The sequence below is a fragment of the Strigops habroptila genome, chromosome 5, assembly GCF_004027225.2.
Source record: "Strigops habroptila isolate Jane chromosome 5, bStrHab1.2.pri, whole genome shotgun sequence".
Lineage (NCBI taxonomy): Eukaryota > Metazoa > Chordata > Aves > Psittaciformes > Psittacidae > Strigops > Strigops habroptila.
Window position 1 is genome coordinate 22,027,299 of NC_044281.2, and position 22,106 is coordinate 22,049,404.

The 22,106-nt window shown below is 39.4% G+C and overlaps 1 protein-coding gene across 4 annotated transcripts in view; it reads right to left on the reverse strand.

Annotated features, from left to right (window-relative positions):
- The window catches only part of SCN2A (sodium voltage-gated channel alpha subunit 2), a 79,188-nt gene extending 62,217 nt beyond the window's left edge, over window positions 1-16,971 (reverse strand). For all 4 annotated transcript variants that reach the window (XM_030488813.1, XM_030488816.1, XM_030488814.1 and 1 more), the window contains exon 1: window positions 16,708-16,971. The gene's annotated coding sequence lies outside the window, so the exon portion shown is untranslated. The remainder of the gene's footprint in view (window positions 1-16,707) is intronic.
- Between the last annotated feature and the right edge of the window lie 5,135 nt (window positions 16,972-22,106).

Sequence of the window (22,106 nt, forward strand, 5' to 3'; positions counted from 1 at the left end):
ATAGCTTGCTTGTTCTTTGACAACGCCTCCCAACTTTGTGATAGGAGCAAATTACATTGGCATATCTCCCCTTTCTTTGCTGAAACAATTAATTATATTTTAAATAAGATCTGTCCCAAAATTATAACAGTGACGGGCAACTTGGACCAAAGTGTAGGTTACTGTGGTATTTGCTGTAGATATGTTGATACTACTGCAAAAACTTTAATCTTAAAAAAATCTGAAGTTTATGCTCTAAAATTAATTAGTATTTTTTTTAATTTAAAGGGCAAAAGAGGTAGGAGAGAGAAAAGGGAGCTTTTTCTTCTTATAAATATTATATGCTTAATCTTTCAAATAGTACACACTTAATCAAATATACTGAATCTAAAGAAATACCTATCACCTCTTCTCCCCATGCCACTTAAAACACTTACTATACTACTAAATTATTCATGGTGATTCAGATGACTGAAAAACATGTTTGCTAGCTTTGCAGATGACATGAAACTGGGAGGGCTACAGGTAAACAGGAGGACAGTATTAGAATTTATAATGTCCTGACAAATAACAAATGGTCTCAAAAAATAATGCAATCCAAGAGATACAAATCCTACAGTCCTACATTTTATATTGAGGCAAGAATAATTGAAAAATTACAGCACGAGGCACAAAACCCCACCAATAGCTCTGCAGGAGAAGATCTAGAGTACTTGCTGCATCACAAACCAAGTGAGTGAAAACTGTCAGTCTTGCAAAAAACCAAAAAGTACTTGGATTTATAAACTTGTGGAATGATCTTCTACGCCTCTAGTTGGAGCAGTGCATCGAACTTGAGTACTACATTTCCAAAAATATGAGGGCCACCTGGAAAGAATTCAGACCACAGCAATATAAACGTAACTCGGGAGAAAATATCCAAGGAATTGTGGGATTTGAGTGCTTTCTGTCTTAATTCTACATTGAAAAGATTGATGGAAGACACGGTGACAGTCTTTATAGGTTTAGAAAGCTCCTCCAAGGAAAAGGAGGAATCTGTTTTTGTTTATCTGGCATGTACGCAAACAGGTTGGGTTAAACTGCAGCAAGAGGGATTTTTAGAAAAACCTCTTAACAGTGAAAATAGAGAATGAACAGAGTAGATACACTGCAATCATTCGAGGGCTTTAAGAAAGGTTAGGCCTTGTAAAAAGAAAGATCAGTGATGAGTGTGAGATTTGCAGCAAAACTAATCAGGATGAGAATCAAGAAAGTTGTAACAGACCCTCACTGTTTTAGGGTCTTAACAAGTGTAAGTTTCTCATTGTTTTGTGCTGCTCCATCTGTTATGTTTCTCCCCAGGCCTCGAGGGAGCAAAAGCTTATTGTTTATATACCAGAGAAGCATAAAAGAAAGGGGGTTGGGTTTCAGTCACTGTTGGCTGAGAAAGTTCTTGAAGACCCACCGGGGTGTAGGATAGAAAAAAGTGACATCACATGCAGGGAAGTCCCAAAGGACAAGAGTGCCTAAGGAAGCATTGGTGTGGAATAGGAGAGATCTGCCCGCAGTTTTTCTTTACTCACCTCTCTCCTTCCAGTATTTTTCTTTCCCTCTAGCGTGACAAAAAGAAATTAAAACAACCAAGTTTAGAAAAGCTATTTCATAGTCCATTCTCTTACTTGCACCTCGCATCACTGCTATTCCTATACATGGGTGAAATAAACGCTGGAAAAAGCCTTGTTTGTGTCAAAGGGGTACAGCCCTTCTGGATGTGTTGGCACCTCACGGCACTGCATGAAAGATTGTGTAACATGCGATTGCCTTGTCTGAAGGTGGAAGGTTTACAGCTGGAGTAGTATCTCTGTTAAGATTTATGGTCTCACTGCTCCACTGCTGAAATCAGTAGACAGCAAATAAAAAACAGTTTTCTTGTGCTTGAGGTTTGTGTGTTTCATACTACTCTGCATTGTATATTCAGTAGTCAGAGCTCTGACGGGGGGCTCTTCATACAGTATCTATGCGCTGAAAGATTTGAACAGTAGGTGTTTCTACACAACATTTTTTCCCAAATGGCTCTTAGAAGAGCTATATAAAAATGCAGCTTCCTACACATTTTCTAACATTTTAAATGGATGTATAACTAGCAAGTCACCTTTGAAAATGCAGTTTCTGAAAATCTTAAGCCAATATGAGATGGTGCTGTCAGAAGGGACAGCCCCATTCTCCATGACTCTTATCCTGGTCATTTCCCACTATGCTGGCTTGAGCACTTCTGCAACAGCTCACTGGTCTGGCTGAAAAGTACAAATAAGTGGCTGGATTTCAGACAGATGAAAGAGCTGATCCATCACACTACAGAAATTAAGAAGCTTAATATGTCCCTTACTTTTAGAGTGCAAAGGATTAGCTGACTACTTGCAGTGTCTTCCAAATTTTAGTGCTTCTCCCAAGTGCAAAGCTCAATAAGGCTTACGGCACCAGAGTATAAATAAACAGATTTTTGGTGCTTGAATGCTGGGCTGAACGATTGTGCAGTTGACATCCTGTACCTGGTGTGGAACCCAGTACAGGTAGGATAAAAAAGCAAAAAGGTTTATTAAAACGCCCAAACACTAGCAAATCTCGGGATCAAACTGAGCTAGCATTCAGTTACAGCAGCCTCAGGACTGTTCTGCCAAGATCAGGAGGCGACCAGGATCACACTCTGCCTTTCAGCATGGACATCATGACAGCATTTTATGCAAAATGTGTGGCAAGGATCATCGAATGTGAAAATAGACATACAAAGACATCTGTTGGGAAAGTTTGCGGTTTCCTTCAGGTAAATTTTATCACTCTAAAACTTATTTCAGGGTGCTGCCCACAGGGCTATGCCAGGATGTACTCCAAGGAAGTATGAAAAATACATTGGTAAAAATCAGTTGATCGTTATCTTTACTTATCGTTATCCAATAACTGGCAATGACTTGCATTTGGTCATAGTTACATACTTTGTTTTCCTCTTTCATCAGAAATGGTGTTTGAACAATTGCTGATTTTCAATCAAATGCCAGTGAGTGAACAAAAAGGCGTTTTTTTCCGATGAGAGGCCCTTAAGTCCTCCTTTCTAGCATGAGACAATTTGGTTTTTTCACTTGATGAAAGTACCACTCTTGACTTTTTTTGTATACCGTGAAATAAGCTTTCTGCCAGACTCTGATGAGCTTCTCTGGTGCTTCATGACCAGAGGGAAAAACAAAGGACAATTCACACCTGAGAAAGATTCAAAACAACAGTTCAAGTTTCCCTTTACAAAATTAGAAATATACTGTCTCCAAAGCAAACAGCAACGTGGGAGACAAAGTAATACGAGAAGAGCATTCAGTAAACCCCTAATGAAGCTGGTTAAGTGATTAAGGCCTTTCAGCCATCTAGCCGAGGTGGGCTTTTCATCAAATCAATCTCTGCCCTAATATCCGTTGTAAGAAATGTATCCCCACAAGTACATTCTTGTTTAAGTGAGTGTCAGGCTCAGATGTACCCATTTTTAGTGTGTTTGTGTGGGGAGAGTGACTATACAATTCAAAGATGTAATGATAACAGAAGTGCCATATGTATGGGATGAGCTAGATATTTCCAGATGCCTGAATAGGAGAATGTGCTGACTACTTATGCTGTTAATAAAACATGCTGTGATTTCTTTCCTGACAAACCAGAACCCTGAGTCTAACATTCCCAGTATGGGCATTATATAAAGATGCTTAGAATGAAATCTCCATTAATCTTAACCACAGCATAGCTACAGCAAATTCAATCATATATAATTTATATCCTTTTGAATAAAAGACACCAGGTATATAGGAGATGTTAATATATCTCTAACAACTGCCTAGCAACTAAAGATGAAGAACATAAATCATGATTCTGACCCTACTGACAAGTGATTGTGGAAAATACTGTGCATTTCCACTTTTGTAGCCTCTTACTGTCCTCTATTGCAAACACAACCTATGAACAAAACTGCCTTTTTTTTTTTTTTTTCCCCTCCACTTATCGCTTACATAAGCCCAGGTCGGGCTCTGACAGCAAAGCTGAGCCCAAACTCCCCTCAAGTCGAGGAAAAAGGGGCAAGGACCCCTCCACCTCAGTAAACTACCGCAACCAGCTCCCCCTCCAACCCCGAACCACTTCCACGGGCTCCTTTTAAGCCCGCGAAGCCAACAAGCAGGTAGCATGGGCGTTGCGGACAGCCGCGGGGGACGGCAGGGCGGAGCGCCGGCCGCGCTGCTGAGCCCAGCCCGCCCGCGGTGCCACCTCCCCCGCTCGCCTCAGGTACGGCAGGGGATTCCCGCCTTGGGGCTCGACACCTCCCCTTGCCGCACCGGTGCAGCGAGGGGAGACGGACAGCCCGATGTCGCTCGAAACGACAACACCGAGTGAAAAGGCGGGTGCGGAGACGGACGGGGAGCTGCTGAGCTGCGAAGGGACGCGGCTCTGCAATGGCGGCGGGGCACGCCGGCACGGAGCGGCGCCGAGGGGAGCGGGGGTGGTGGTGGTGGGAGGTTGCCTAGCAACCGGCCCGGCGGCTGCGGCACCCGCGCTGCGGCCTGGCAGACAGCACAGCGCGGCGCGGCGCAGCGGCAGCGCCCGAGACTCCCCGCGAAAACCTGCCTCTAGCAGATCTCTTTTTCCAGAAGGAAAAATGTTCCCCCGCCTGCTTCAGCAGGACCTGATCAAACGGGAGGAGCAGGAGTGACGGGAAAGAGCAGGCATTTAGCGTAGGGTAGATAGCAGCGGGGTTACAGACAAGCAGCAGTGGGAGGGGGGCTTGCTGTGGAGAAGGGGGGCCTCACTCCGTGGGGATGAGGTGAATCCGCCTTTCCGTCACCAGCGAGGAACAGCTGAGGCCCTGGGCCAGCCCCGAGGGAGGTCCCCCCTGACCTTGGAGCTGAGCAGGAATGGTGCTGCATCCAAGCTTTACACCAAGGCCGGAAGGAACGGGGGCTCATCATTCCTCCCTTCTGTTGCATTTGTTTACTGTCTGTATGGGATACAGTCAGCCATGCTGCTTACTGTCTACAGGCAGCCCATTCCCTTTTTCATGTGGGGGTTTTGCTGGTTTGGGGTTATTTATTGTTAGTTTGTTGGGGTTTTTAAATAGGAAATGGGGACTGTAAAAGCATAGAAACATGGGGAGTGAGGTGCTGGGGCAGTTTTTCCATCATCTCCGCTTTTAAAAGATGTAGCCCTTATTTCAAGCTGTAGGTATGTTTTTAAGAAAAAATAATCTCTACCACATGCCAAATAAACCAAGGTTTGGTATATGTGAGAGAGCATCAGGAGGTACGTATCTAATTTGTAATTCTGCAAAATAAACAAAGAGAATCTGAATCTAAATGGAGTATTCTCTAAATAGGCCTGCAATTGCAAAGGTACTTTATTAGTGACAAACACAACTGCCGCTTGAGGAACTTATTTCTAAAACCAAAACACAATAGACGCAGAAGGCGTGAGGACCATCCCACATGGGGGAACAAACATCTCCATTGATAACATATGAGAATTTCCCCCCTGGGAACTGCACTGTTGCTGACAAGCTCCCTTGCAGCTGCCCAGCACCAGCTGCTGAGGGGATCCTGCAGGAGTTAATGCAGCTTGAAAGAAGCATTAACTCCCTGGATATCCATCAGCCTCCAAGGGCAGGATGCCACAGACTGTGTTTCCTCATGAGCACTACTCATGCCCCTACCTGACTATCCTACTACGTAGCTGCATCTGGAAACGTATCAAGGTCTCCAAAACAGATAGAAATAGCAAAAAGGCAACTAAAAAGCGCCACTCCCCCATGCATGGTCTCCACCAGATTCACTTTGCCACTGGACTGGAAGAGCTGGCTTTTTTCCAGGGAAGTTCCACTGCAGTCAAGCCAAAAGCAAAGTGATTTGAGTGATTCTGGAAATTAAAGTCATGGATGAGGTCCCATATTTGCTTTTAAATAATTCTTCTAGTCTTATGATGATTTATGGGTTAGCAGTTGTTACTATATCCTTAGGGATAGAGTGCAGATGGGTCCAAGCCAGCTACTAGTTACAGGTTGTCATGTTTTGTGATAATTACAGATGGGGCTGGCAGTACTGTTTATTACTGACATGCCTGACCTGTCCTCTTTTCCTTTTATTTCTATCCCCACCTCCTCCCCTTCCCTTGCTTACTTATGCCAAACTTGAAGTACCAGGGCTAAAATTTTCCATTTTTGCCTCAGGCTGATTTTTGCAGGGAAGCTTCAGCTCAAATGATGCAACCATTTCCAAGAAAAAGCTATGTATATGTATTTGTCTTTAAAATTTTATAGCTGCCATTTTTCAAAGCATGAAGTCCTGCAGAACTTTTTTGCGGAACAGCATTCTGAATTTTGGACTTTTCTGTTGGAGTGGTATCTGTGATTCTTGCCTAGAGTTGGAAGATTTTGAAAAGTCAGTTTTCACATACTCAGAAGAACACCCCAGAGGTTTAAAGGTGTGAATTCCCGAGATAATGCCTTTCCTGTTAATGTTTCAGTGTCCAGCCGACATCTTCCTGTGCTGAAGTCTGTGTCTTTGTGGACTGTGCTGACCTAAGAGTGGGAATGATTTCGGCTTTGTGTTCTTAATGATCTTATACATTGGTTTAAAAAAACCCCCCCAAAACTACAGAAGGAAATACAGAAGGAAAAGGGGGGAGGTAGGAAGAAAGGGAGACATATCTGGGATTGAAGAAAAAACCTCCAGGGAAATTATATGTGAAAGAACTGTCTACTTGGATAACGAGAATGACTCAAAGTTAGCTGTAGTAGTGCTGGAGGCTGTGTGGAGAGACGCAAAAAGCTGAAAGACTTGTAGATTCTTATGACCAAGAAAATCATCTAGGTTGATCTGTTTGACCTCACAGGAGACCAGGCTGGGAAAAAGTGAAGGAAAAGGGAAGAGGGGTGGGAGGGAGCCAGTATAATGGCAGAAGCTGAGACAGGACAAAGCAAAAAAGCTTGGACTTAAGTGGGCAAGAGAGGAATAAAAAGCTGAGATAACTGGACTGGAATTAATCGGAAGGATGGACAATAAGATCTGAAAATGAGTTTATAGAGAACTATAAAGATGACAAGTTCAAGGTCTGACATATATGTAAACACACCTTCAGTAACTCCAGATTGTTCGTATGGGTATCAGTATGGTCACCCTAAAATTGTGTACAAATACTCCAATAAAAAACCCCACCTATTACTTCAAGAAGGAGGACTCGAATGGCAGCACATGCTAGAATTGAGATCTGCCTTACTTTTGGTCCATTTGTCAGCAGATACTATAATCCGGCATTTACTGCCTTCTGAGGTACACAGTATCAATGAGCTCTTTGAAGCACTGAGATTTGTTTTGGAGGAGACTTTGCTGATTCGTTGGTGCTGCACATGGATTGGGAGAAGTGACTAGTGGGAAGAGGAAAAAGTACAATAACTACTTGGGTAAAGCATACTTTCCTCTGTGTAAGGCCAGAATTCTATTTTGGAGAACTGGATGTCACCTCTGCCTGTGTCATGAGTAGGATTCACCTTTCCTGGCGTCAGATGTCTGTATCTGTAGGCATCCACATCTGAGCTAGTCTGAGCTCCTTTCATATTCACTGGAGAAAAATGGGTCCTTTAAAAGTCAATTCCTCTGACCTATTTTAGGTACCTAGCTTAAGATGAGGCAAATTGTGCCCTCGAAGTGCCTGTTTCTCTCCACTGACAATAAAGGCAGAGAGATGAGATGACTCCTACTCAGTACTCCAGTATGATGGCAGGCAATTCACTCAATTTAGTCGCTCAATTCACTGAAATTTGTAGGTGGCTACGAATGGTATGTCTGATTTGCAGAACGTAAAGACAGTCTTAATTCAGTGTCCCACAAATGACTGCTCAGCTCTGCCACTTACATATTTTTAATGCAGTTTTGTAAATGTAAACTATTTAGTGGAATCCTGTACTTCCAAACATCTTCATTAAATATCAGGCACCTATTTTGCACCTATTAACATTATTCTCACTTTACATTTTGAGAAACAGAACCATCTGTGGTTTCGGAAACAGAATGACATAGTAAAATATATGTAGTTTGCATACTGATACACATTAACAGAGACAGGGTGAGAATTGAATATTCCTGTTACAGTACTTAGCATACATATTAGTTACTGTAATTTTAATAGTTATGTTTACAGTTCTGCCAACTGTCCAGAACTTCACACTACAGGTATCTCTGTAATTGAGTACGTCTTTTAAATGAAGATGTCACAGTGTGAGGCACATAAGGCTGGTTGTATATTCAAAGTTTGGCAACCAAAAAGGAAATATTAAACCAAACAGCATAAAATTAGATTCCATGATGAATAATATGGTTGGTGAGGTGCAGAACACAGCCGAGTGGTTATATAGCATTTCCCAGACCATCATGCAGGAACCATCAGAAAACAAGTGCTACAGCTTCATCCCCCCAGCCTCCCATGCAAAGGAAGACAGCAACATCACCGCTACTCCCTGGTGACATGACCAGCATGTTTGTTTCTCTGGGTAATGAAAAGCTCAGTCAGATATATGACATTAGGAAGCATTAAACAACTCTCTATTAAATTCAGAAGATTTTTTTTTTTAATCTGAAAGAAAAAACCAAGTAGTTAATTGGCCCACAATTAAATAGAAATGCCATTAAACCCCCTGCCCCCAAAACAGCTTGCCAGGCCCAGTTTCTGCTTGCCTTTTATAGTGTCCTGATAACCTAACTGCCATATCAAGACATTAATTGAGAATCTTCTGAACACTGTAAGAACATCTTTACGGATCAGGTTATCCTGAGAGACAAAGTGCATATGGCAGATGTGCAGTTAAGTAAGAGCAGAAAGATAATATCACTATTCCATCAAGAAAGTTGAAAGGCCTAAGGGAGCAACACATATTCATAAATGTAGGATCAGAGGAGATTGTTATGAGTGTTTATTCTGAAATTCTGCATGGTATGGCTTATAACAGTCCCCTGATTTAACATGAACCTCAACTGGAACACACTGAATTCATGAGAATCCCATTGTAAGTTACCTGGTGGCATAGTATTATTGCAATAAAATGGGTGCCTTGTTTTATACTTAGACATCACTTTCCTGGCTAGTGAAGTTAAGAAAACTTCTGTGCCACTTGTCCTTTTAACTAAAGGAATGTCCCGGAAATGGAAAGCTGAACAGTTACACCATATATCTGCCCCAAATTAATCTATCTTAGCTCCTGAATTTTTTCATAAGAGGGGAAATACATCATGAAAGAAACCACAGAGAACCAACAGCTGTGAAGTTCAGTCACTGTCTTTCTTTAAAAAAGCAGATTCCGTTTCAAGGTAACTTTAAAAAAAAAACCCGGGGGGGGGGCTTGTTCATGATAGTATCATAACTATGGGGAAAAAAAGGATCGCTCAGGATAATCTACAAAAACCTGGGCTAAAATACAACTGCAGCCCATTATAGGTGGGTGATTTGGAACTGAGATTTGTTCAGTGGAGTTTGACAATCTACTCCAGGTCGAAATAATTTACTAACTGTAAATTTTCTTTAGTATATTCCATTTGCATTTGTTGGTACATGTGAATAAAGCAAGGGAGCAGATGTTGAAAACCTCCTCAGGAGAGTTTTTCCTTTCCCACTATGTTTGAGCCAGCAAAATGGGTTCTGATTAGAGGGAATACAGGAGCTCCCCAAAGAGTTCTTACAAGCATTCCTTGCACGCAGCGTCACCTGTGACCTAGTACTGTACCACTGTAAAGAGATCTTCCCACTGGAGCCATGCACACCATGCTGCTCCCCTCCATACAGATACGCATTTCAATATTTGCTTTACAATGGAGTCTACTTTTTTCCTTGTATGAACTTTTCCTTGTATGAATTTGCGCACCCTCCTAAAATTTCTCTTCCCCCTCCTCCTCCTTTGATTGCTTTCCCCTCCATGAATCACTGTTCTCTAGATTCTCAGGGGATATTTCCTTTCCTTATCACAGTTTCAGATCTGCTTGCCCATCTTCACAATATTTATATCAGCGCACTCAATTTCTGCATCATATCCATCGTCTTTCTCACTAAGGACAGATTATTTTGAGAATGTGTGAATCCTTAAACTAATTTGGAAGTGAGGTCAATACTGAGAAAAGCTGTATAATCCCTTTCCCAGAAATGGAGAATGCTTCTGTGTTCCCAGCCTCTGCTGCTCCACAGCACAAGATATCAGCCTGAGTAACAGCACCCAAGTGTCCTATATAATATTAAAGGTCACCATTTTCATACCGTGAGGCTTACATTCAGATTTAACAATTCCCCGCTCTTCTCCCCCCGAAGGATACTGGTGGAGCAGAGTAACAGATTTCTCTCTGTGCAAAGACTAGCTTGCCTTCAGCTTGGCTTAGAGGGCTGAAGCTTTGCTTCAGATCAAAGATCATGTAATTCATAAAAACTACAGCTGGCAAAAGCACAGACATCTTTTTACAGTCACAAATGTTGTAAAGGCTGTGGAGCGCTTTAAATGTTAACTCTAACTGAAAATATTGTAAAAAAAATCATTGGAAACAATAACTCTTGAAAAATGTTCCGACTGTTGCATGTGTTTAGCCAACAAAATTACAAAAGCAAACTGTTTGCAAGATGTGAAATGTTATTCTATTGAAAAGTGACTCTCACAAACGTGGCACAGTAACAGTCTATTGCTTCCTAATCAAATTGATTTCCTTAATAACTTTAAAGATTTGCAGTCTACCATTGCTACTGACAGTAAAATTGGGTGATTTTTATTTTCTCTATTAGTATTTTCCAGAAGCCAAATTAAAAAAGTTAGCTCATCCCACACCCCAGTATTTTCAAAGCATAGCCTCATTGCTTCACTAGTAGAATTTTACAGTAGTATTACCGTGGTACCTAGGAGGCTGTCTACCATCAGCACTTCTGTGGTACTTCCCATTCTACAAAATGGAAACCTGCCCCTGCACTGCAGAATCTAACCTGTGTGAATGCATTTGCCATCAGGATGTTTGTGCAGCCATCACTGATGCCTCAACCTGGAAACAGTCTCGCAGTGTTTGGCCTGTGTCTGTTTTCAGGTTAGCATCATTACAGATGGAAGATTTTTTTCATTCTGCCTGGTACCAGTACTTATCTTTTAGTTTCCATGGTTTCATTATTGACTCTCAGTAAAGAGAAAACACATGGAGCTCACATGCTCTGCAAGTACACCTGTTATACTTTGCAATATGACCTTGCATGCCACAGTCCCCGTTAGAATAACCACATCAGAGATTTCTAGTGGGGAAAACTGATCTAACAAAGCTTGCTTTGCAGCCCAAGAGGTGGGATTTCCCACTGTTTTGGATTTAGTACAAATATTTATTAATAAGCAAAATACAGTAAGTATACTCAGAGATAGGCCGTCAAATTTCAGATATCCTGGGCAGAGTACTTTTTTCATAATAGTTGTGGTTGTATAGAAATTTGCCATACACTTCCCTGTAAGCACATGGTCTGTTTAGATACTTGGGTGCTACTTCAACCTTCTTTTTATTGTTACCTGTTTATGGAACTCATTTTTAAACAGCAAATTCAGACCACTGTGTCTAGGGAAAGGTCAGTTCTTTCTGACCATGCTCTATCTGTATGTGGTTTACGATGCATTAAACCCTGGCCACTATTATTCCTGAAATCACAGACTGACAAATTTTTCTGCATGCATCTCGCTCCATTTTGTATACATATGTGGAATCTGACTCCTAATATATCTGTGATCCTACCGAGACAAGTTGGTGAGTCTAGAACACAGTGTATGGCTTTAGAGAACGTGAGTCAGATTCCTAATTTCAGAGTGAGTCATTTACATTCATCATCAAACGAAACTACACTGGGGTCAAAGTCGGCTGAGAATTTTGCAGTTACACTGAGGATGGTGAGATATGGTGAGGATGGTACAGAAAAGAAAATGTATAAATGACACCCATTCAAACAGGAAGACAGTTTCTGCCCCACTCTGAAAGCCTGCTGTTAATATTTTATCTAAAGGAAAATTTGCACTGCCAGCGGAGCAATGACAGCGGTAGATGCAGAAATATTGTAGTTTTAATTTAGTTAGCTGAGTATCAGTAACCAGAAAGCTACGGAGTGACAGGTTAGAAGGCCAAATGAGTAGCCAAAATAATCAGGTGGGTTTGTACTGTTCCATAAAGCACATACACTACCTTTGAAACCCAAGGACTAAGCTGAGAGCGGGCTAAACCTACTGCAGTCATGCTTTTTACTGCAGGGTTGAATGGTACCCAATTTTTTTTTGGTAGAATGGGTCATTTGACATCTTCCAACTGTACACAAAAGCTGTACCTTACAACTCCATTTAAGACCAGACAAGCAGTACCATATGGCATAAAACCCAGGGATCTCCTGTCATATGCCAAGTTCCATGTTAGACCACAAGAAACCTGGACATCCATCATCTTAAAATGCATGTGTGCTAATGTTATGTGTTATCAGTTTGTACAAATAAGGTAACTATACACTGCATAGAGCAATCATTATCTTATTGAGCATGATAATCTTTCTTGATGGGGGAAGCCTGCATTTTCACTGCATAATAGGAAGTACCTGTGGGGATCTCCAGAAAGATGGGTGAGAACCGGCTAGCATAGCAGTTCAAGAACAATTCATCTGGCCAAAATCAGATTCTGCTCACATTTAAGGGAAGCTGAGCTAAAAATTAAGAAGCAACTGCAATCACAGTTAGATAAAACCTAAGAAAACTTCATATAGAAACAATCACTGAACTTAGAGATGTAAAAAAATAAGTTATTGCTGATTTTGAAGTAATTTTTGAACTGTTTTCTGTACAGTATGAACAGAGCTTACAGAGTTTTGAATCCTAAGAATTAAGAGTTTCCTTAAGAGTTTCCATCATGAGACTCTCTTCCTTATGCTTTCTGCTTTGCCAAATATTAATTGTTGTTTATTTATGCTGCTGGCCTCATGCTGATTTCTTTCGTTAATGACACTGTAAATGGTGAGATACTTCTTTCAATGAAGTTAGAAAAACTTGACAATGCAAGATCCATGTGTTCTCATGATGCTTCTTTTTTCTTTCAGCTTGAACACTTGTAACAGCAAAAACTTCACCATTTAATAGAAAAAGTACATTTTTAATCTGCTTATTGGGAAAAGTTTGAAAGTATTGTTTCACTAACCTGCAAGTTTCAAAAACAAAAGACAAGAACAGTGAATCTATGTTGTTGGGTTTTTTTTAAATAGGAAGATTAAAAACCATTTTTGCAATTATTTAATGAGTATATTGGTAATACTGCAGCACTAAAATATATTTCCAGCCGTTTTTTTGGAGAACTTTTGCTACAATCTCTTTACTCTGAATTTTGTCAAGTAGGCTGCTCAGGCAATGTAAGAGTTTGCGTTGCTCCTGTTTAAATTTATTGAAATCTGGCCAGTCAGCACTTCTCTAAAATAATTTCTAAATATGCTCAGAAAAAGCTTCTTAGTGGCTTGCACTAAATACCTACAGAGCTGCCACTTGTTGACTGTGTTTCTGCCTAGCGTTAAAAGCCCTTTCAGTGCAATTGATAGCGGTAGCTGCTGAGGCATGAAATGCTGAGACCAGGAGCAGAGGAAAAGCCCTCCTGCTGGTCCCAAACCAGTTAGAGGCAGGAAGAGGAAGCAGCCTAACTTAAATTGAACATAAGGGTAGAAATAGGAATATTCATAGGTTTAGGAGCAGAAATAAGAGAGGTTAAGTTGCAAGCTTGGAAACAAATAGGAATTTGAACTCAGTAACATGAATATAGTTGTTCAATGTTTCTATAAATGGTCCTCTTTCAGTATTTTGGTCCCAAGCAGTCTTTACTACCTATCTTCCCATACATGCAGTGATTACAGAATTACTAATATTCTCCTTAGCCTTATTTATGATTCTTATCCTAATGGTATTTAGTGATTCACAACACCATTTTCTTCTCCTCATTAACACATCTTTGAAATCAGGTACATTATTTGTCTTTCAAAGACAGTAACAGAAGAACAAGAGATTCAGCCACCATTGTCAGAAATGTCTTTTAACTCAGCATTTCTGAGACTGGTAGGTGTCAGCGAGAGGAGAGGAGGCACAACAAATGGATTCTTTCAAGTGACTTCAGGAAGCCTCTAGAAAGGAGGCCTCTGGGATCCCCGATGCCTGCTCAGCAAGCTGGGGCTGAGAGGAAAGGCAAAGAACAAGGGGGCTTTGTTGGAGGAGAGGCTGCCCCTGCTCTGAGAGAGTACAGAATGAGGGTCTGCTGCTGATCCACACTGTCCTTTGGAGGAGTCAGCATGAGTGTGCGTGGCCTTAAAAAATGGAAGCAACACAGTAAAAAGCTTGTTTGTGATTCTTGTGCTCCAGCTGAGAGCTGCATGCATAAAAAGGAATTACAGTTGCATTTGTTCATGCCTAGTATGATTCAAGCATAGTAGGGTATATTAGATTTCTGTGTCCTCTCTATCCCCTTGGCAGGAGAGTTTAGGGGCTACTCAGGGGTAGAGCAGGGATACAGGTAGTGACCTAGCAAATCCATTCATCAAGGTCTGTGATGAAAAAACTGAGCAAGCAGTGCTGGCAGCATGATGGCTGCTGGGTTCTTGCTTTCGCTGCAGATTGGGTCTGCTGGTCTCTGCTGCAGAGATCTGATGCTTAGATGTGCACAGAGTATACTTCAAGTAGAATAATTCAGATGAACAAAAATAAGAAGGCTTACATATCCCTCAAAATTAAGTTTCACAGGAGGTAGGGATGGCCAGCTTTCTCTTAGGGTCAACTTTCTTTTGAACTCCTCTAGAAACATCGACTTCATTGCTACTGAAAGGTAACTGGATCATGCTTTGATATGATATGGCCATTTATGTGCTTGTATTTCACAAAGACTGATGTTCACAATTAATGTACTCAAAATCTGTAAGAATTCAGCTTCAGATTTTCTTTTAAGGCTTGTAACAACTCGATGGATTTTCATTTTTTTAAATGTAAAACTAAACCTGTAGCTTGTCTTTGAAGCTGTATGCTCATTTGGCCTACTAACTGCATTTTATGAACACTGCAAAATTTCTCTGATTAAGAAAAAGTTACTCTCTCCCTGAACATTGGTGCAGTTTAAAAACCAAGAGAACATAGCCAGGTGCTTATCTACTTGTCTGATATTAAGAATGTGAGTCATTCCATTGACATGCCTTTTTGTTGTTGAATTGGGGCCTATAGACATGAGAGCATCATTTATTTAATGCACTTGTCTCTGGAGGAAACTGCAGATCATTTGGACACGATTATTCATCTTTTCTCCAGATCTGTTCAAGAATGGATGATCCTTTACCATCTAGTGAAGAGATCTTCAGATACTATAATGCCTGAGCTAGACCCATATATACATATTGTAAACATCGATCAGAAAAATACAACTAAGCAGGCAACATGCATAGATGGCAAGGATGCATGTGAACCTTCTTAACATTTCACATATATCTAAGGAGTCATGTTAAGTCAAGATAGCATCTAGCATTCAAATCTCAACAGGCAATTTGCTGTTCCTTCCCTAATCACACTAAAAAAAAAGTTTACCTTTACACAGGTGTGAAAATTCTGATTAAGTGCTTTCCTACTTACCACCTTACAATAGAAAGCAAAATGCATTTAAACTAATCACACATTCTTTTTTCCTCACATACTGGCTACTGAGACCTTTCTCTAATCTGTGACTGTGTAAGTCAATGCATTTCTATGTTCTTTTTCCCAACTAAATAAATTATTGCTGTAATTAAGGTAAAAAAACCCCAAACAAAACAAAACCCAAAATAAAAAACAAACCAGAAGGTTTGAAAGAAGAGTCAGGGGGTGCTGCATGAGCTTCCCACCTCCTGAGTCATTCTGCTGTCTCTCCCAGTGTGTATCATGTATCAAAAAAAGAAAAAAAAAAAAAAGGAATATTTTTTTCCTTTCTCATGCAACATGGAATGATTTTTTTCACAATAAGAAAAAAAAAATCATTTTTCTATATATAAAATGGTTCACAAAGCACATGTGTTTCCTATGATATTTGCAGCAGTGCAAACCCATGTTTAGTCACAGACAAGTCCTCCATTCTGTCTTCCAGAACAGGGAGAGGCTGTTTTGGGAGATGAGGGAGGGGAGAATCCTGTAAATTCCCTGTACCTCACAGAAACAAAATGATGAATTTAGGAAGTAAAGAAAGCCTCTGACTGAAGGTGGTATAAAGAAGCAACAGCACATTTCTGCATTAAAACTGGGCAATCCCAGGGAGGTATTTGTATGCTTTAAAATACACTCCAATTTGTATTCTGGATACAGCACCAATATAACCTCCAGTAAAAAAAAAAACACTTGTGGATGGCCACCTCAAAACAACAGCACCAAATTACCACAATTAGGATGAAAAATACAAGCCCCAAAGTAATTTTCATGATAAACATACAATCTTAAAAAAACAGGGGCAGAGAACTTCAAAGAACAACATTTTTTGTTATTGTGCTGAGATCTAATTACATACTATGAAAAATCCATGCAGTGGCAAAGATGGCTATTATTTCCTCTCCTCTTGGTCTATTAATATTAATTGAAAACTAGGTGTGGCACCACAAGAGAAGATTCTTCATACAAAACAACAGGAATTTGTTGCCTAAGCATTTTTGTTAAATATCATGTTGTCTTACCTGATTAAAAGAGAATTACAAATCATGGCATAAGGAATATCCAAACACTTATAGATGATGAGGCTCCTTCTTACTGCAGGTTCACACTCCTGGGCAAAGAATCTTGTAAACTCTTAATTTCACTGAAATGAAAAAGGAAAGAAATAAAGAAAGAACCTCCCCATCAAAGCAACAAAGGAACCTCTGCAGTAGTCTGTAGTGTCTTCGCCTGCTTCCTGTTCTGAGATTCACTCTTTGAATCCCAGCATCGATCAGAAAATTGGTTGTGAGGGGGGGAAAAAAGGGGAGGGGGGAAAGATAAGGGGGAGGAAACAAGGAGGCAGCATATTACGTGCTGGCTCCACCTACTGGCAAGAAAGTGGTCTCGGCTGGATCCTTACCCTACCAAAACAACTGTATTTTAGTTTTAAATTGCGTATTAGCCCTTGATTATACAGCTTTAAAATGAAGTAAGTAGGTTAGGACTAATGAATGCCTAAATTTTTCAAAGTTGGTTTGAGATTTAGTCTGCACAACTTTTTCTTTTTTTTTTTTTTTTTTTCTTGTTTTAATAATGAAGCATTTGGATAAGTCCATATACAAATAATTGCAGAAAGCTCTTGGTTCTGCCAGATATCTGTATTTTACTATGTAATAATGCAGTATGTTTAATAATAAGTCATTCTCTATTCAGAACCCACCACTATGAAGTAGTAGAAAATGTGTGCCTGCTTTTTTCCTCTTTGATTATTGATTCTGCAAAATATAAATTACATTTGTAGCTTCATTGAAAGCCTGAGGGGGAAAAAAGAAAAAAAGTTACATAAGAAAAAAGGAATGGATGCTGGAGTTTAGCCAGGACTGTTAGATTATTGCCCAATAAAGAGCTTTTATGGTGATCTCTTTTACTTATTTTCATCCAAGGCGCTCTTCTGTATTTTGTAGCATCTTGAAACTGTCTTCGATACTCTGGATATTAGTAGTTGTAAAAGACTAATATGCAAGTTGACTGCCTGATCCCAGGTGTCTCTAGCCATGATTCCCATGATAGCAATGCTTGATTTACTAAAGGATCCCTTATACTGGAACGCTGTATAGTTGAGTGTGTCTACCTTTATCTCTCTATTTCCTTGAAAGTTTTCTGTCACGTATACCTGCTCTGTCACATCAAATAGCTACCAGCCACCTGCATGCAGGACTGCCTCAAAAATTATTTGCTGTGGAGGAAAATTTCATCACACTAAACCATAGGGTTTGGGGAGGAAAAAGTGCAAGAGTTATCTAGGAATGGATCTAGATGAAAGCCATGGAATTTTTAATTAGGATCCATAATCTAACGCATCACAAAAATCAATAACATCAACATAAGGAAATTGCTGGGGAGACTGTCCCTTTCAGTAGCAACTTCTATTTGTATCAGTTTAAACCATTCATTACAGTTATCACAAACCCTTGGAGTGTCTGTTTTTCAGGAAAAAGATAAATTTCTATGCTTGTTCAATCCCTACAATAGGATCTTTGACCATGAAAGAACTCCAAAGTACTAAAGTAGTTCAAGTAAAGATAGTAATAGATCAAAATACCTATTGTGTAAGCATGGGCTGAGTGTTTTAGAAATCGTATTGTCACAAAAAATATATTCTAATTTGAACTTGGTTTAATGATATTTTGTTATAAAATACTATTTTATATTTTAAAAAATAATATGGTTGGATGCAGCGTTGAGCAGCCTGGTCTAGTGGAAAGCATCCCGGCCCATGGCAGGGGGTTGGAACCAGATGATCTTTAATGCCCCTTCCAACCCAAACCATTCTATGATTCTATCGTTCTACAGCCAGTTTTCACACTGCAGCGGGGTGTCGGCTCTGTCCGTGGTGCTGGAGCGCATCTTGGCGTTCCGCGGAGACTTGGCACTTCAAAATGCCCGGAGTGCAATGTGCGTGTAAAGTGAAGTACTTTTGGATATACTTTGACAAATTTGTATACATATGGAAATGCACCATGGATGAATATAGGCCTACTATCAGCCTAAACTGGTGAAGCTGATATTCTAAAGCCTACTTTCACTAAGGCACTTACTGAATTTACTTTTCACAAAATGATCTTTTCACTGGAATATGTAACATTAAAGTTTTGAATATTAATTTAAACTACTTCAGAAACCAAACAAGAATTTCTATGCTTTCTAAAAAAAAAAAAGATCATTTGAATTAATAAAATCTGAAATATTAAAAGTGAGATAGAAGAGATATGGAGATTGCATGAATCTTTATTACTTTTAATAACATTAATATTTAATTCTTAGCTGTCGAATAACCATTTAATTAAAGGAATACTGGGAAGAAGCATGCATTTCATCTTCATTATAAACACTATTTTCTCTCTCCCAAACTCTGAGAAACTTTTATTCTTTTTTATATTCTGTAATCTTAATCCTTCTACAGTCTATCACTTTCTCACTTTTTGTAATTTGTGACAATTACATCTGAATGGCAAAAATCGTTGGCAAAGACAGCTTTGCTTTTCTGTATCCTCTGTGAAGAGTACAATGAAAATGAAAGATAATAGTATCTCGCATACACCATAATAAAATGCCACAAGAACTCAAAGACAATAAAAAATTAACTGTTGAAATTCACAGGAATTTTCTAAGTTTATATTTTCTTATAAAACCTGAATTTGCCAGTGGTACAAACTTGCCCAGTTACATGTATGTGAGAAAATAAAGGTTTTTTCTCTATGAAAAATTCAGAAAAGCACTGTGAGAATCACAAATTCTGATAAATCTCTCGGAACTGATTGTAAATCCATTAAAGCTCTCCAGCAACAGCTACAAACATGGTTTATTCTGGGTTTTATTAATCATATTAGTAGTAACTACATAGGAATGAAAACAAATATCCCTTGAACAAATTTCATTTTCTGATTTTTTTTCAAGTGTCTTAAAACTAGGATAGCTGGAAGAATCTTTCTGCTTATTCAACCATTGCTGATAGAGCTCGTTTCTACCAGAAATTTCTCTTTGCCTCTCAGAGCACGGCGAACAGTTATCTGCATAAAAAATAACCATTCTATTAAATCATGCAAAAACATTTACCCAGAAGAGATGGAGCAAAAGGTCAAACTCCAGTTTCCACAGCGCATGGGATGTTAAGCCTAAGGAGCAATGCCAGTAGCTATTCTGGCCAACTGACACTTATCTACGCCTGTCCTTTACATGCCTCAAAGAAACAGCTATTTCACATATTTAGAACCCTTACTTTTCTTTTTTTGTCTTGTCTATCCATAAATCTCTTAACTCTCAAACTCTAGACCCAAATCTGTAAATTGCTATGGAAAAAGACAGGTCTGAAGAGTGAACAGGTTCATGGTTCCTTGATGTGTCATAAATTAAAAGTCATAAATTAATCTCAATCAGAAGTTAACAGCCTTTATTATTTAGTTCTGATGAAATCATAAAGTCTGTCGTTCTTGCCTTCAAAGTCTGAAAGTCACCTTTGCAAATTACTCATTGAAGTGAAAATGAACTTTGGGATGATTCTAAATATAAAGCATATTTTTCTCCCTGCTCCAGAATTAGTTTAACAGAAATTACCCTGGTGACTACTAAACATCAGCAATCTTTTAATTTTGTTACATTTCTTTCATGTCTAAAATCTTTGCATCCGAGCTGTATTACCAGTTTTTTACCTCCACCTAAGAAGGAAGATAGCTTTGGAATTTAAAAGATTTCTGAACATTTTTCTACATAATGAAAACTATTTGGTCTTGATAATTACTTTAGAAGAAGAGGATATTTTAAATCATGTTCATAATATTTTCAAAATGTAAAGCCAGTCATTTCTTGGCTGCCTCGTGCTAACCCTGAAGTCACTTTTAATGACCAATGGGGAAGACAGATTTGAAAAAGAATGTGTACAAAAGTTTTTGAAAGGATCTATCCCTTCCATCTTTGCTCTGAGACATTAGTATGCCTATAGCCAGAACCATTAAGTCATTAACTGGTGCTTACTTCACGATTCAGTGCACCAAACAGTTTAAATGTTCTGTATCTTTATCATCCTTGGCTGAAAGCAGATCAAGGTAAAGTTATTTTTCCTTAACATATTAGAGTCTGTTGTTTGAAATTTTGTATCATCTCTCTCAGTGTATTGCATTTTCACGCTTTGATTATAAAGGTACAATTTTTAGTGCAGATAACTGCTAGGCATACTGTGAGATGCAGAGAAACTTTCTAATGCAAAATCAACTTGGCAAGCATATGTTATTAAACAGACCAATTCTTCTAGGCATTCTAGCTTTTAAAGACTAGCAAATAAATAAATCATAACTTGAGGTTTGCTTAACAAAACCTCCCCTCTCTCCAAGTGATGATTACCTTTCATCTGACCAATTAAACCACATGACTCAGTAGCAATAAATGGAATGAAAACATATGAATGCAATCTCTCCGTTTATAGGTGTCCTGGGAGAACATTATTAGATTTTGTTACTAGCTCTGAGAGCACTACTGCACTTGTTGCTGAGGTATCATTTAATTCATTTGTCCACCTCTTAAAATCTGTCTATCTGAAATTGTATTTGTTCACTCTGAAATTGCTTGCTTGCATTTCCTCTTTGTTTATTGGTCTGGTCATATACGTACAGTAGCTTCTTTTGAACATAGTCTGTGTCCTGTGAATATACAATGCCTAAAATAATAGCTTCCCAGGCCTGGCTGGCCTCTTTGAACATTACAAGGAATGTTAAAATACTTCTTCAGTTTTGTTCTTTACAGCATGTTTGGCTAACAAAATTAGTTTATTGTATAGCCCTTTCTGAAGTCAGGAATTAGTATCTCCATTCCATAGTGAGGAACTGAGATACGAACATATGTTATGTTCAGGAAGTTACACAAGAAGCTTGCAAGCCTTAGATACTGAATCCTTATTATCTGATTCAGCACCTGCTCCCTGTTCTAACTCTTATTACTCACATAAATATCTAGTGTTTTTCAGGATCCTCCTAAGCTGTTGGCTTGTATATCTGTAAGCTTTTAAGGTATATTGTATGTCATGCAAAAAAGTATTTCCTTATGAATTAGTTGCCTTCTATGACTCTCCTTTATTGTGCTGAAATAGACATAAAATAAAAATTCTTATCAAGCAAGATTAACAAGATCAGAAGGAATGTTTCTTCTAGCACTCAGAAATTCCTAAACTTCTGTAGTGGCAGCAGATGCTGTGCCTGCTACATGCTAGAGAGTGGAAACATCTAGCACATATATGGGGGGAAAGCTACATCTTTCCCAATAACCTATGGAACTTTTCACCAACTCTCTCACTAAGTAGTTAACAATGCCAGATGAAGTTGATTATGGAGCTCCTGCAACCAACTGGTGTGCCAGCTAGGCCCACCTCTTGCTCCAGGATCACTGGCAT